This window comes from Trachurus trachurus (genome assembly GCF_905171665.1).
Source record: "Trachurus trachurus genome assembly, chromosome: 5".
Classification (NCBI taxonomy): domain Eukaryota; kingdom Metazoa; phylum Chordata; class Actinopteri; order Carangiformes; family Carangidae; genus Trachurus; species Trachurus trachurus.
This window is the reverse complement of record NC_139896.1, coordinates 932192-948580: the sequence shown is the minus strand read 5'-3', so window position 1 is coordinate 948580 and position 16389 is coordinate 932192. Positions and strand designations below refer to the sequence as shown.

The 16389-nt window shown below is 41.2% G+C and overlaps 2 long non-coding RNA genes across 2 annotated transcripts; both read left to right on the top strand.

The window, feature by feature from the left end:
* The first annotated feature begins 222 nt into the window (after nt 1-222).
* Nucleotides 223-5777, top strand: LOC310985527. Its single transcript, XR_014595362.1, has 3 exons — nt 223-357; nt 437-2576; nt 4148-5777. It is a non-coding gene; the product is annotated as an uncharacterized lncRNA (long non-coding RNA).
* An 8412-nt stretch (nt 5778-14189) lies between these two features.
* LOC310985991 lies at nt 14190-15725 on the top strand. The gene is made up of 4 exons (XR_014595386.1): nt 14190-14428; nt 14694-14807; nt 15030-15118; nt 15648-15725. It is a non-coding gene; the product is annotated as an uncharacterized lncRNA (long non-coding RNA).
* The last annotated feature ends 664 nt before the right edge of the window (nt 15726-16389 follow it).

Here is a 16389-nt window from a genome sequence, read left to right as displayed (position 1 = left end):
GTTGTACTTATAGTCCAGGCAAAATAGCGTTTTCCGACAGACTAATTGGAACAGAATGTTTTTCACCATACATCATTTCTTTAACTGCCATAAATATTATTATTGTATGCTGTAATTTTATGTTTGCATAATATTTTATTTAAAGACTTTTATTTTATGCATATTTAATTTCTTTATAATACCTCAGCCTAAGAGGAAACTATTTATTTGTTTGTTTAATAACGGACTTGGTTTAATGTGGCACTTCAGTCCACGGAACTATTTTGTTGTAACACTTAAAGAAAGACGAAGAAGAAAGAGAAGAAGTTTGGCCTCATGGTGGACTGAAGTCATTCCCTCAGGGGTGCAGCCAGCGAGGTATTTAATTGTCTTACTGTGTTATGCGTCCGTATACAGTATGTGAAACATGTTAATTGTGTGTTATGTGTGTTCTTAGTTCGACGGTGGTGGTCGAATAAAGCATCTGTAAAAACCAAGAGCTGCGTGGTCCGTGCCTTCCTGACGGGAGTGAAAGTCGAACTCGGGTCTGCTTCGATGGACCTGCTCGTGCCCAACAAGGAGGCGCAGACGGCTCGTCACAATCGGAAGAGCAGATAAGCCGCTGTTTAAAGTTGAAGACGCACGTTCAACAGTTTTTCATGAACGTCCACAAGTCAGACACGGAAGTTTGTGCTCTGAAAAGGGACATAAGATCTGGAAAACTACAAGGGACTGTGTTGCCTAATTAATAACAGTAGTCACAAGATTAACGAGCAATTGATGTCACTCACCTTTGATGTTTGTGTGCGCTCGTCATTCAGTAAAGGGGCAATTCGTATATTTTGAAGAGTTTGAAATACGTTTTATGTGCATTTAAGCAAGCTGGAAAATAAGCTATTATCTGAAGTAATATTTTCTTTGTTTGAGGTTTAATATTTTCTATGCAAGTCCACTCAAGTTATGTCAGAAGGACATTTGTTTCTGTAATCAGTGATAATATTACAAGCCCTTTTTTATGCTTGCTTTCCTTAAGGGTTAATTTTGAAGCAAAGTAATCTAACAGTTTAGTTTATTAACCTGAGTGTCCTGAGAACATGTTTGATACTAAACTGCTTTATGTCAGACAAGCTAATGACATATAGTTAATTTCTGAATAATTCATTTGTCAGAAGTAAAAAAACTGTCACTCTGAAGCAGCATTCAAATGGCAGAGCCAGAGCAGATAGATGAGCTTGATAGTGCACAACAAGTCCAGTCTGAAGAACCTCGTAGAAGTGAAAGAGCCCGCACATTAACAGAAAAAGGAAAGGAATTTCAAAAGGAAAAGACTAAAGGGCTACTCCTACGTTTCGACAGCATTTATGACCGCTGGAAAGCTCTTACCAAGGTTGCTAAAAAATCTGTAATAAAACAGGATCCCAGCAACATTCTAGAAGAACACATCAGCTCTATTGAAAAGGAGTTGTCTGAGCTGGATATTGTTTATGATGAATACCGGAGGATCGACAGCCCAGATCATGAGATGCGCTGCAAGATGGATAAGTGTGTATCTGTCACAGGGATTGTGGTTAAGAATGCTCAATCTCAAATTCAAGGAACAGAGGAGGAGATTGTTTGGCCTGATGCTGGTTCTGTATTTGCATCCTCTGTTTCCAGTGTCTCACTAGCAGCTTCTAAATACTCTAAGGCTAATTCTATTTTCTCTAATGTATCCTCAGTCAAAAGACAAGAAGCTGCAGCAGAATATGCCGGCACACAAGCTGTATTGAAGATTATGGCTGAGCAAGAGCTTCACCGAGAGAAACTGCAAAGACTTGAGACCGAGGACAAGGTGATAGCTGCAGACCAGGAAGCAGCTGCAGCATCTCGTCGTCTACAAGCAGAAAAGGAAGAGACTGAACGCAAGATAGAAAGAGAGAGAAAAGAGGCTGCGCTTTTAAAGCAACAGCAAGAAGAAAGTGCAGCAAGAAAAAAGTCAGTAAAAGACTTACAAAGAGAACTTGAGCGTTTGGAGGAACTGAAAAGACTGAATTCAGCCAGAGCAAAGCTTCAAGTTTATGATGGTGAGTTTCCACAGAACACAGAATTGTCTACTACAGCCATGCAAGCAACCAAACAGATAAACCCTGTGTATCAAAAAACACAGAAGTTTGAACCTCCAAGACATGTTGTTCAAGATGATTCAGGAGAGCTTGTCAAAGTTTTGGCTGAAGCCATATCAGCAAATAGGCTACCTATTCCAGAGCCTACCATCTTTTGTGGTGATCCACTCAACTTTAACCACTGGAAGTCATCTTTTCATACACTGATTGAGAACAAAAACATTCCAGCAACAGAAAAAATATTTTTCCTTCAGAAATATGTAGGAGGAGCAGCTAAAGAGGCATTAGAAGGATATTTTCTGACTCATTCGGAAGATTCGTATTATGCAGCATGGGACTTACTTAATGAACGATATGGTGAGCCCTTTGTAATTGCTAAAGCCTTCCGAGACAAACTACATGCTTGGCCAAAAATAGGTTCAAGAGAGAGTGCTGACCTGAGAAAGTTTGTGGACTTTTTACGTAGCTGTAAATCTGCCATGGCTTATAACGAGAGTCTAACGCCTGATTTCCACCGGGGCCGTCAGCGCCGCGGAACGTCAGCGTCGCGGTTTTGCTCCGTCCTCTGCCCGGCGTCAATCCCCACCGGACGTGCTACGGCAGCGCAGCGCTGCCTTGCGAGCCAGCCGTATTCACGCGAGAATACGGAACGTACGCGAGATCGTTGCTCTTGATACAGTGTAGAGCGGTTGATATTAACAAAGTGGCGACAGCTTTTGATGTTTCACTATTTTAATTTATTTAGAGCTGGCGGCACCTTTACTTTGAAAGTCCAGTGGAGCTGGATCAGAACGGAGCGTTTGTACGGAGGGAGAGATCAGCTGATCGCTGCTGTTTACTTTCTCTCTGAGCGTCTCCGCCGAGAGTTGTTCTCCTCACCCGTTGAGCTGAGCGTCAGGAGCTCATTATATATTAGACTATAGTCTATATTTTACTTTTTATAGCCTACAGTCAGTCACCACCTTTATACAGTATATGGTCACCACTGAAAGAAGTTGTCCGCTCGCAGCAGGACAGACAATCAGATGGATAATCAGTAAAGTTAATAATTTCACTTAATGTGGCCATGAATAAATTAATTCCAGTGTTTTGCCTGTTATATATCAGTGTTGCCCAAACGCAAATCTTGAATAAGTCTCCGCTGTTTTCACATTTAAAAAGGTCTTTGTTGTCTTTGTACAGAGGCAATAGCCTATGAGATTTGCTTGTAGTGCAGCACCTAAAAAAAACCCCACTGTAACCTATTCAGCCTAGCTTCCAATAAAACACACACTCGCGTTATAATTGCGATCAGTGGAATATATAACAATATAAAACACCATTTAAAATGACAGTTGATGTTGCTCTAGTTTATTTAGTTTAAATTGATAAAGCTTCATATAATAGCGCAAGAGCTGTCAGAAAAATTAAAAGCAGCCTCCTCTCGTCGTATTTGCAGCAACACTGTTGCTTCAGGCTGCGATCGTGCTTTTTTTTTTTATATCGCTCATACTCTCTCCATTAAAACAATTGCACTCCTCTTGGCTGAAATCAGCCCGTTGTGGATCAATTTCGTGCAGAAGTTGAATCATATGACGCCAAATGATATGAACACGCACAGACCATAAAGATGAGAGCTGGACTTAACAAACCGACATGAGGTTTTGTTGAGCTGGAAGATGAACACAAAGCCTGGCCATGTTGAGCCTCCTTCGCAGTGCTTCTGCACCTAGTCCAACACAGCTGACTTTTATTCTCCGACGTAATGTTGTTGTGAAGTTAGATGACGTGCATGTTGTGTTTTATTTTGAAAGGGGGCGGAAGTGTTTTACTTTGATACAGTGTCTGACTTCCTGTCTGGTGCGATCGGCACTGTTGAGCTTGACGCGATTTAGCAACGGGAGCGTCAAAAATAGAAGTGCTACGGATTGATAGCGCTGCGGCGCGGAGAGCCGCGGCTGGGACGCTGCTGAGACGTGTCGCGGCGCTTCCGGTGGACATATTAATATTGATTAGAGTGGCAGCTATCGGCAGCGGTGACCGCGACGCTGACGTTCCGCGGCGCTGACGGCCCCGGTGGAAATCAGGCGTAAGTGTTCTTAATGATGGAATTGAGAATCAGAGACTCACTGCTAAGCTACCTGACTGGCTAAGTACCAGATGGAACCGGAAAGCCACTCAGTATCAGCTGGAACACAGAAGATTCCCAAGCTTCGATTATTTTGTGACTTTCTTAAACATGGAAGCTAGTATTGCATGTAACCCTATAACCTCTTACCATGCTTTACAGCAAAGTGAATCTGACAGACCAAAAGTTAAGAACCCAACCACAGGGGTTTTCAGGAATAGAACTGTAGGTGCAAAGATCCTCACAACTAACACTAGTGAGAGGAGCATAGTCACATGTGTGTTTTGTCAGAAAATAGGACACAGCTTATACAAATGCAGAAGATTCATTGAAAAGCCAGTTGCTGACAGAGTAAAGTTTATTCAAGTCGAGAAACTGTGCTTTGGTTGCTTAAGTCCTGGTCATCAATCCAAAGGCTGCAATAAGCGAATGGTGTGTGACACCTGTTCAAAACGTCACCCCACATGTCTTCATGAAGATCGCCTAAAACAAGAAACAAAGAGAGAGCATTTTGAAGACATAAGTAACACTAAGGAAAGAAAACCACAGTTAACACAACCACAAAGTGTAACCAAAGAAATCACATCAAACAGAGTTGTACAAGACAGTAATAACACCCAGACTTCAACAATTATGCCTGTTTATGTATCCGCACCAAGTGATTCAAGCAAGGAAGTTCTTGTCTATGCTCTGCTCGATTCACAGAGTGACTCGTCATTCATTCTTGAGGACGTAGCAGACGTTTTAGATACGGACACAGAGCAAGTGAAACTAAGACTCTCTACTATGACATCAAAGAAAACTGTTGTAACCTGTAAAAGACTGAAAGACCTACAGATAAGAGGAGTATTCTCAACTAAGAAAATCACAGTGCCAAAAACATACACTCGTGAATTCATTCCTGCTAATCGCACACACATTCCCACGCCAGAAACTGCCAAGGCATGGCCTCATCTGAAGCATTTAGCAGAGCACATCGCTCCACAAATGGAATGTGAGATTGGTTTACTTATCGGTTACAACTGCCCACAAGCTCTAATGCCCAGAGAAGTTGTAATTGGGGAAGAGAACCAACCCTTTGCTCAGAAAACTGATTTAGGTTGGAGCATAGTGAGTTATGGTGAACCAATTGAGAAAGAAGGTGATGCAATTGGTGTAAGTCACCGCATCATTGTAAGGCAGGTAACACCAGTACACAAGCCAACAGTTAAACTCAAGAGTGAAGTTCACTATGTCTGTAACACTCACAGCAAAGAAGTGGTTACTCCAGATGATGTAATCAAAGTGCTGGAATCAGACTTCAGTGAACGAGTTGGAGAAGAAGCAGCTATCTCTCAGGAAGATCTTCAGTTCTTGAACAAGCTGAAATGTGGAATCAAACACAAACAAGATGGTCATTATGAAATGCCCTTACCCTTTAAACAAGACAAGCCAGACTTACCCAACAACATGTCATGTGCTGTCCATCGTTTAAAGTGTCTGGAACGAAAGCTCAAGAGAGACAAGCAATACTGCACAGATTACATTAACTTCATGAAAGACATCATCACACGTGGTGATGCAGAGAAGGTCCCAGAAGAGGAACTCAACAATCAAATGATCACCTTCTTACTGGACCAGATCTCACAAACAGCCTGGTGGGTGTTCTTTGCAGATTCCGTAAAGGCCCTGTCGCTGTTATATGCGATGTGGAACGAATGTTTCATCAGTTCCATGTAAGGCCTGAGGATCAAGACTACTTGAGGTTCTTATGGTGGGAGAATGGTGATTTTGAGTCTCCGCCATCAGTTTTTAGGATGAGAGTGCATCTCTTCGGCGCAGCCTCCTCACCTGGTTGTGCCAATTTTGGTCTCAAACACATAGCTGTCGAAGGTCAAGATCAGGTTAGCCAAGACACTGTGAAGTTTGTACAGCAGAATTTTTATGTAGATGATGGGCTTGTTAGTGTAATGTCTGACTCTGAAGCAATTCAGCTTGTCGAAGAAGCCAGAAAGCTCTGTAGTGTAGGCAAGTTGAGGCTACACAAGTTCATCTCCAACAGCGACAAAGTATTGAAAGCAATACCCAAGGAAGAGTGTGCACAAAGTGTGAAAGACCTGGATATGGCTTTGGGAGAGCCACTGATGGAACGTGCACTCGGCGTTCAGTGGTGCGTCTTCTCTGATGACTTTCAGTTCAGAGTTACTGTCAAGGAACGCCCACTAACCAGAAGAGGAGTGTTATCCACTGTAGCCTCTATCTATGACCCACTGGGGTTTGTCGCACCATTCATCCTCCGGGGAAAACTGCTTTTACAACAGATGTGTCGTGACAAACTTGGCTGGGACGAGCCACTCCCTGAAGAGCTCAAATCACAGTGGGAGTTATGGCTACAAGATCTTCAGAACCTATCTAATGTCAAGATTAAGGCAAGGCAAGGCAAGGCAATTTTATTTGTATAGCCCGTTTTTACAAACAGTTTGTCTCAAAGGGCTTTACATGGCATCGTAACAACATCCTCTGTCCTTAGACCCTCACATCGACTGAGGAAAAACTCCATGGAAACCCTTTTAACAGGGAAAAACAGGAGAAACCTCAGGGTGAGCAACAGAGGAGGGATCCCTCACCCAGGACGGACAGACGTGCAATAGATGTTGTTACAGACAAGAAAACAGTTTACAGAGATGCTATATTCCAGAAAGGTTCACAGATGTTAAGAAATACAAACTACATCACTTTTCAGACGCCAGTGTCACTGGTTATGGTGAGTGTAGTTATCTCAGAGCAATCAGTGCTAGTGGAGAAGTACATTGCTCGTTAGTGATGGGAAAAGCACGTGTTTCTCCGAGCAAGGTAACTACAATACCTCGCCTTGAGCTGTCTGCAGCAGTGGTAGCAGCAAGAACTAGTGTCATGCTCAGAAAAGAACTTGAAATAGATGGTCTGCAAGAATATTTTTGGACAGACTCTAAGGTCGTTCTTGGATATATAAACAATGATGCCAAACGGTTTCATGTGTTTGTAGCAAACAGAATCCAAAGAATTAAGTCCACAACAGATCCTAACCAGTGGCAGCATGTGAAATCTGAAGATAACCCTGCAGATCACGCTTCCAGGGGCCTGATGGCACATCAGCTCGTCAGTTCAAACTGGTTCACTGGCCCAGATTTTTTATGGGAACAGGACCTACCTGCAGGAAACATCAAGGTGGGAGAAGTCAGTGATGATGATCCAGAACTACGGAAAGCTCAGGTGCTTAACACCAAAGCAAAGGAAGAGAGGACTTTGCTAGATCGCCTGTCTAAGTTTTCTGACTGGAAAAGAGCTGTCAAAGCCATTGCTTTTCTTAAGCGCCATGTAAAGCAAAGAAAGGGTTGTAAACCTAAATCAAGTGAAACCACAAGTGTGGAGGAAAGACAAGAAGCAGAGCTTTTCATCATCAAACTGGTTCAAGAGGAAGCATTCAGCTGTGAGATCAAGATGTTAAAGCAATGCAAAGAAATGAAACCTAAAGATAAATCAAACAAGCTACACAAGCTAAATCCTTTCATTGATAAATGTGATGTGCTCAGGGTTGGAGGACGTTTGACAAGATCTAGTTTTCACCCACATGTTAAACATCCTGTCATTCTGCCCAAGACAAGCCATGTGTCTTCTTTAATCATCAAGCATTACCACCAGAAGGTGCATCATCAAGGAAGAGGCATAACTGTAAATGAAATAAGGGCCAATGGAATATGGATCATAGGTTGCAGCAGTGCAGTTGCCTCACACATCTACAAGTGCATGATGTGCAGAAAGCACAGAAGAAGTACACAAGATCCAAAGATGGCAGACTTGCCAGAGGACAGGATGGAAAGTACGCCTCCGTTTACATATTGTGGCATAGATTGCTTCGGACCATTCTATGTGAAGGAAGCAAGAAAGGAACTTAAGAAGTATGGTCTTCTTTTTACATGTATGTGTTCAAGAGCCGTACATATAGAAATGTTAGATGATCTCACCACAGATGCTTTCATAAATGCATTGCGCACGTTCATTGCAATCCGTGGGAATGTGAGACAGCTGAGATGTGATCAAGGTACCAACTTTGTCGGTGCAAAAAGAGAGTTCATGAATGCAATGAAGGATTTGGACCATGAACAAATGAAAAAATTTGGATGTGAGTTCAAAATGAATACCCCATCATCGAGCCATATGGGAGGTGTGTGGGAAAGACAAATAAAAACAATCAGAAGTGTTCTCACTGCAATCCTGGATCAGTCTGCTAAAAGACTTGACACTGCTTCACTTCGAACGTTTCTGTATGAGGTGATGGCTATTATAAACAGTAGACCTCTGACAGTCGAACACTTAAATGATCCCACAAGTTTGGAACATTTGACTCCTAACCACATTCTCATGATGAAGTCCAGCATAATATCGCCCCCTCCTGGTCAGTTTGTGAAGCAGGACCTGTATTTGCGCAAGAGGTGGCGACAGGTTCAGTTTCTGTCAAATGACTTCTGGGCTAGGTGGAAGAAGGAATATCTCCTTAATCTTCAGCAGAGACAAATCTGGCAAACAGATAGGAGAGATACAAAAGTTAATGACATAGTTATCATTTGTGAGGACAGTTCTCCACGAAATCAGTGGAAATTGGCAAGAGTGACAGAAGTGTATCCCAGTGCTGATGAAAGGGTCAGAAAAGTGAAACTCTTAGTTAGTGACTCAACCTTAGACAAACAAGGGAAACGTACTACTAAGCCAGTGTATCTTGATCGGCCTGTGCAAAAGGTTGTGGTACTGCTTGAAGCAGAATAAGTGTAATAGTTCACTTCATTAATGTGAAGTTCAGTATGTAAGGTTGAAACAAAGATGTAAAATGAAAGTGTGAATTGAAATCACAACAACTGTGATTTGGTGGGAGTTTAACTGCCATAAATATTATTATTGTATGCTGTAATTTTATGTTTGCATAATATTTTATTTAAAGACTTTTATTTTATGCATATTTAATTTCTTTATAATACCTCAGCCTAAGAGGAAACTATTTATTTGTTTGTTTAATAACGGACTTGGTTTAATGTGGCACTTCAGTCCACGGAACTATTTTGTTGTAACACTTAAAGAAAGACGAAGAAGAAAGAGAAGAAGTTTGGCCTCATGGTGGACTGAAGTCATTCCCTCAGGGGTGCAGCCAGCGAGGTATTTAATTGTCTTACTGTGTTATGCGTCCGTATACAGTATGTGAAACATGTTAATTGTGTGTTATGTGTGTTCTTAGTTCGACGGTGGTGGTCGAATAAAGCATCTGTAAAAACCAAGAGCTGCGTGGTCCGTGCCTTCCTGACGGGAGTGATAATTTCTATGAGGTGTCCAGAACAACATAGGGGAGAGCCGCCTCAATTGTAACGTTTTTCACTTTTGACTCTACTACACAGAGATCGTTTTATCTACATATGTCATATTTTCAGGCAAAGTACCAATACATGTCTGCTATCAAAAACGACTTAAAGTTTTTCAATTAATAAAAGAGGTCTTGAGTAATATAACTGAAAGCGGACTGTGTCCGATGTTACAACTGAAGCGCTGGTGCGTCTTGATTTTAACAGGGGGTTTGATAATTGTAACACTGCTAAAGAGTAGCATTAACCTCATCGTTTTCAGTTCAAATCAATTATATTTCATTCAGGGAACTGCTTAACGTTTCTTTAACACTAGGAATGTCCTATAAAAATATTGTATATTATTAAAACAGTTGGAGCGTTTGTGTGAATGCATGCGAACACTTATGCTGCGTTCGATTACATTACATTCTTTTTTCAGAAGCAGCGTTGCTCTTTCTCTCTCTCACTCCCTCCCTCTCCCTCAAATAGCTAATATCCTCCCCCAGCAGTACTTTTTGATGTTCGAAAGACATCCAAACAAACATCACCACTGTGACCGGCCATGTTTTCCGAGGTTGTGCAATGAAACGCATTTACCTCGGAAGTCGTAATTTCCAATGAGTGCAATCGAATGCAGCATTAAGAGTCCCATTCATAGCCTATACCTGCACTGACCCCTGTTGGGTCAAATATGTAGCAACACCTAAAATCACTTATTTTTTTAGAGTCTATGCAAAAGAAAATCAGTCGGTTTGCACAAGTTTTATTGCAACAATATGCGTTACAAATGCGCCGCTCGGAGCACCGTCCATTTGGCGTTGTTTACAGAACACACCTACCAATAATTATGTGTCAAAACGATGCAAACTAGTGACTAACATATACATAAAGACACCCAAGCGGATTTTAGCTCTGTAACATTAAAGGAGTATTATCGCAAAATTCGGCCACTAGATGGAGCCAGGCGGAGCTTATCAGATATAAACAAGTGGGCAGCTGTCAGAGTGAGAGAGCAGCCTCGTTTAGTCCCCCCCCGCCCCCCCCTCCTTCTCCCTTCCCCCTCCTCCTCCCTCACCAGGCTGAATGAACGTGCAATCGCGGGAAAAAGAAAACTCGCTAGTGGAAGCGGCAGCTCTACGTCGCGCACAACCACAACAACGACAACAACAACTGAAACGTCCTCCTCCTTAATAACGCTGAGAGGACAGCTGAAGAAAGACACAGGGACGTGGAGACAAAGTGTTCTACCAGCGATTCAGTGACTGTGAGCACCCTAACACTGCTACATTACTTACTGTTGCATATTTGTCCGGTTCGGAGGTCGGATTTGCGAGTTCCGAGTGCATTTTAACGCAGCAAGCGCCGGGCCGGCTTGGATCATAACAAAGACAAATGCTGCATTTGCCCCACGGACACTATACTGTTGGAGATTTTTTTTTGTAAATTTAGTTATGGCTCCCCCCGACCCATCTTTTACATATGTCAGCTTATTTTATGCTATTACTGCTGTATTTGCGATAATGCTCCTTTAAAGAAAAAATCTGTAGTCAAAAACTAATGTTGGAGGGAATTTTTCTTATTTTGCGAAAATCCAGCTTCTCCGACAATGTCTCACCGCAGCATGGAGGAAAACGGTCCTCGTCACATCCTGACGTAATGACGTCATGATCGCATCAGCCAATCAAGAGAAAACGTGAACGTTACAACCGTGACGCGTTACTATTGAAGCGGCTCTCCCCTACTAAAAGTCCTAAGAAATCCTAGTTGGGGAAATATGTTTAAAGCAGAAGTAAGTGATATATTTGTGTTAATATAAGTCTTAAATAGTTATATCTTCCGACAGCAATCACTTACATAGAGTGTTTGGTCTGAAACACGGGTCTGTCAGTCCCTCTGCTCTGCTCTGAGCCGAAGAGAAAACATTTATCGTATCCTACAGTTTTTATCCAATGAGGAGAGAGAACGGCATGCAGGGCTGTGTGTGCAGCCAAGGAACGCCGTGAATGTGGTGACGTAGGGACGAGGACTGTTATGGTGCGTTCAAGGAAACTCGTTTTTTTCCGACCTGTGACGTCGTACCAGTTTGATCTGGTACATAGACTGTACAAAAAGACGTACTGGTACGATTTCACGGGTCAGAAGTTACGAGTGGCCGTTATAGTGACTTTCACAGGTAAAACAGGTCGGAAAAACACGAGTGGGTTGCCTGGAACGCTACAAAGTCGTAAATTGTGACTTGAAGCTGTAATTTATGATTTCAAAAGCCTGCCTGGAACGCAGCATTAGCGAAAACGACCGGATCACTCACTTCTGCTTTAATTCTCATCATTATTTACTGTATAAAGTCTATGGTGCTGACAACAATACACCCCAATGGGGCTATTTTTTTTCCTTTACTCTTATCACAATGAAATTTTACACAATGAAAGTATCCATGAAATGTAACATTTTTTTTATTACAAGTTTCTTGGAAAATGAATTTCATGGATACTTTCCATATCCAGAGGATGTGTAGGCTACTTTACTTGAGTATTAGATTTCTATGGTACTTATTACTCTACTTGAATACATTTCCAAGACAAATCTTTGTACTTTTACTGGAGTTAATTAGTAGGAAGGCTGAAAAGTACTGGTTACTTTCAGGTCTTTTTCTAAAATCCTATTGGACACAAGCTGTGTTTGTCAGAGAAGGAAACCCTAACCCCTAAAAGCAGCACATCAGTGCAGCTGCTTTCAAAGAGTTCATTCTCACTAACAAGAGTTAAAAGCTCCTTACATTCATTTAGAAACTATTAGAGTCATTCATTGATGTGAAGAATAAGAAGCATGTACGTTTGGATACTTAAGTACCTTTAAAAGCAAGTACTTTTTTACTCTTACTCAAGTAACATGTCGACTGAGCTACTTTTACTTGTAACGGAGTAAATTTTGACCTGTAGTATTTGTACTCTTACTCAAGTTCAGTCAGACAACTCTGAAATTAGAACAAATAATTTATTGAGTATAAGCATTGCAAGCTGAAGCACAGCATCTAGAGCATGTCTGCAGCAGGTTTGGCATCAGGCTCTGTCTCAGTTATTCCTTCCCTGAATGATCTGGTTTGCCAGACATTACAGGAAATGAAGCAGACCCCCAAAACTGCAATCCCCAAAACAGCTTGAGATACAGCGCCTGACGCTGCATGCTTGGTGGAGCTTCTGCCGCGAAGAACTGATTCCCTGCAGCTGAAGCCTGTATGGGAACAGAAACAGAGATTGCATCAGTTCCGCCCCCCTGAGGAAATTAAGGAGAACTAGAAACAGCATTTCCTAACGGAAAATGCGTGTGAATGCTGAAAGCCATTGCTGTACCATGCTGAATTAGCAGAATAAATTGACAAAGACGTGCGGAATGGCATACAAGAAACATGTCTAAGGCAGGAATTGAACCCATGACTTCATGAGTGGCAACCTAACACACTAACCACATGGCCACAGAGGACCTGACTTACAATGAGCTTTATACTGTGAGGAAAAAAAGACTGCCAAATGACAGCTGAATAGTTTATTTTATTTAACCTTTATTTAACCAGGCGAGCAAATTAAGAACAAAATTCTTATTTTCAAGTGCAGCCTGAAGGGGAAGGGGGAGGGTAATGAAGCAAATAAGTTTATATCGTTTGGGCCTTAAACTTACTTGGCATCACTCTATTGTAATAGGTTTGAAGACTCGAATAAAACGCTGGAAAGGGATGGATCTGAAGCAGGGTTGTCTTTTATTCGTTCTCAGACAAAGTAGATACAAGTTAACGCCCCGAGTCACTCCACAAGATACAAAGTATCGGAAAAAGACACAGCATTGGCAGACGGGTGGACGTGACCGATTTTCACATCATCTGAGTGTGGCTTATATACTGCACTGTAAGAAATGTCCGTAGAAATTACGGTAAAAAACTGTCAAATAGCAACAGTAAAATACCGTAAAATCAAAAATAGTATATCACTGTAGTAAATACACTGAATTACCGTAAATCAAGATACAGTAAATAACTTTAAATTTTACGGTCTTACTAAGTAGAAAATATGGAATTTTACTGTGAATGTTGTAAAAAGTTCGCAAAATTCACGGTAAAATACCATAATGTCACAAGCGTGTAATTACCGTAAAATTGACGGTATCATTCTGTCTGAATTACAGATTTTGCTGGTGTTTACGTTTAAATTTACGGTACACAACCATTAAATCATACCATCATTTCTATAGAAAGTAGAATGTTAAAAAGTATGGTATCAGGACAGGCTGTGGTCACGTGGGCATTGTTCGGGTCGATGTGAAGCACTTAATGCAATAGAAAAACTACATGTTGTCAAAACAGAATTAAGATAAGATTAAGATACTAAGTCAAAATAACATGTAATAGCCTATATGTAACATATATTTCAGAATAAATGTGCAAAAGAGTTTAGACATAAATATATATTTTTTTAAAATACAAACATCTCTATTGTACAAACATGTAGTCTCCATAACATACCTACACACAGTAAAAAAAAAAAGAAAGAAAAAAGGAAAAAAAAGAAGAAGCTTGAGTCAGCTCTGGCTTGGGTGACCTACAGGTGACCCAGCAGTAACCATAGTAACCCATTTGTTGGGTCAACGGTTGGTTTGCTGCGCGCCACCAAGATCCGTTATTTTTGGCCGGAGCGCCGTTACAACCTGGTTACAACCAAGCTGCTCTGTTGTCAGCCAAAGACGACATAAGTAAAGTGGATTAATTTTATTTTTGATGGAAATGCCCCAGCTTCAGTCTGCAAAAAAGTCTGACTGCTTCAGCAACGAGTGTCGGTGGATCGGACTGGACTTTCTCAGGTTGGATCGATACCAACTGTCCGTGGAAAAGCTACAGATGAACTGTAAGTATTTAAAAATGAGCATGGTTTGTGTTACTTTGGCCGTTTAGCACATGAGCTAGGCTAACGCTAACGATGGCTAGGCTAACGCTAACGACCGTTATGCTAATACAGCTAACGGTCTATTGTTATGCTAATAACGATAACGGTCGTTATGCTAACGCTAACGGTGGATCGTTAAGCTAATAACGCTGACTACTATAGCATGAGACTGTAGCGTGAGAGACAGGACCTGAGAGTAACCAGAGTTTTTGTGTTTTCTAATCAGAGTAAAGTATGTGGAAGCTAACGTTAGCACATGGAGATAGACGGTCTGAAGAGGAGCCTTGCTCTCATGGAGGTGCAGAAGTTCCTAAGGGAGGCCAACATCATTACTGTTAAGGTAAAGTTATGTGTTACTGTGTTTGTGTGGAAGAGGGAAAATACACCGGCCTAAAACTGCCTTGTTCAGATATCCATGTAGTTACTTCTGTCCATTATCATTATTACTGAAGTGTTACATGAGTTCATTTTGTGTTCAACATATACTATATTTGTACAGAACCATCCCATCCTTAGTTGTACACATTTTTAACACTACAAAATCATTTTACCTTCTCCTCAGCATGGTGCAGCTGGAGAATGCAAGGCAGCCTACTTTGCAGGAATGTGGCATGGCCAGTACATCTTCAGCGTTATCAACACTCAGCTTCAGTGAGTACATTTAAATTGATAGGCTTCTGAACTGGTGCTGCCATTAGCCTAAATGTTTTTGTTTCTTCATACCTGTCAAATATTTACATGGCCACATCAATAATTATGTCTCCCATTTATGTCTACTACCCTATTATCTGGAGTTCCTTAAGGATAAATCCTCGGAACTATCCTTAAAAAAAAACATCAAAATCTACTGATGAAAACACACAATCCAAAGGATTGTGTGTTTTCAGCTGTAGCCTCCACAGTTTCTCCCTCAATCTCTCTCAATCTATTAGATCTGCTAAATCTGTTAACTGTTTTAAGCGCCTCCTGAAATCATATTTATTGGTTGGCCTTTCTATTAGATTTTTTAAACCTACTCTTCATTCACCATTTTTTTTTTTCTGTTCCAACTTCTTTTATTAATGTTTTGTTTGTTGTTGTTGTTGCTGCAGGAAGCACTTTGCAACAGTGTGCTATATAATAATAATTATCATTATCATTAACAATGTTTTCTTTGTTGTCTTTCTTTGTCTGGTTGCAGAGAGGTTCATGCCAGTCCACAGTAAACACCTGATTGAAGACTGCTGGTGAATTTTCAAGCAGGAATGATGACAACACCGCCCAAAGTTTCTTCAACATTGTACCATGTCTGTATGAGACTCTGTCCCACCTGTCTTCAGTCAAGTCTGGACCCAATGACTCAAACACCAGTCTTGTCAAGGCTAATTAGAGGTAAGCAATGGTTTATGTCAGTGTAGCAAATGAGTAGATGCAAGCACAACTCAAACTTCACTCAATCGATCTCCCACAAATGCACAGTGCCAACAGCTTCATACAAACATACAGTAGAAAAAAAATCAGTATTACGGACAGGATTCAGGATTTTGGCTGCAATTCGACAAGGGTGAAACAAATACTGATGATCATTTAGTCCTGAAAAGTGACAGTTTCTACCTTTTACACTAATACAATAAAATAAATGAAATACTCCTGATGACCTGCAAAACTATATTCCAGAGTGCTGGTTTCATTCTATGTATAGCTCATTGGAGCTCAGTTTAACAACAGAAGGCTGAATTTATCTCTGTAGGCACCATGCTCAGGCACTGCATCAATCTAACCTTTGCTTTGTTTCTGTTTTCTGGCTGCAGAGAGGATCATGCCAGTCTACAGTGGACACCAAATGGACAATATATGAGTCTTCAAGCAGAACTGGTGACTGCTGGATGCTTTAAGTTCCAGTTTCTTGAACACCATGTATATGTTAAGAGCCCTCTTCAGCC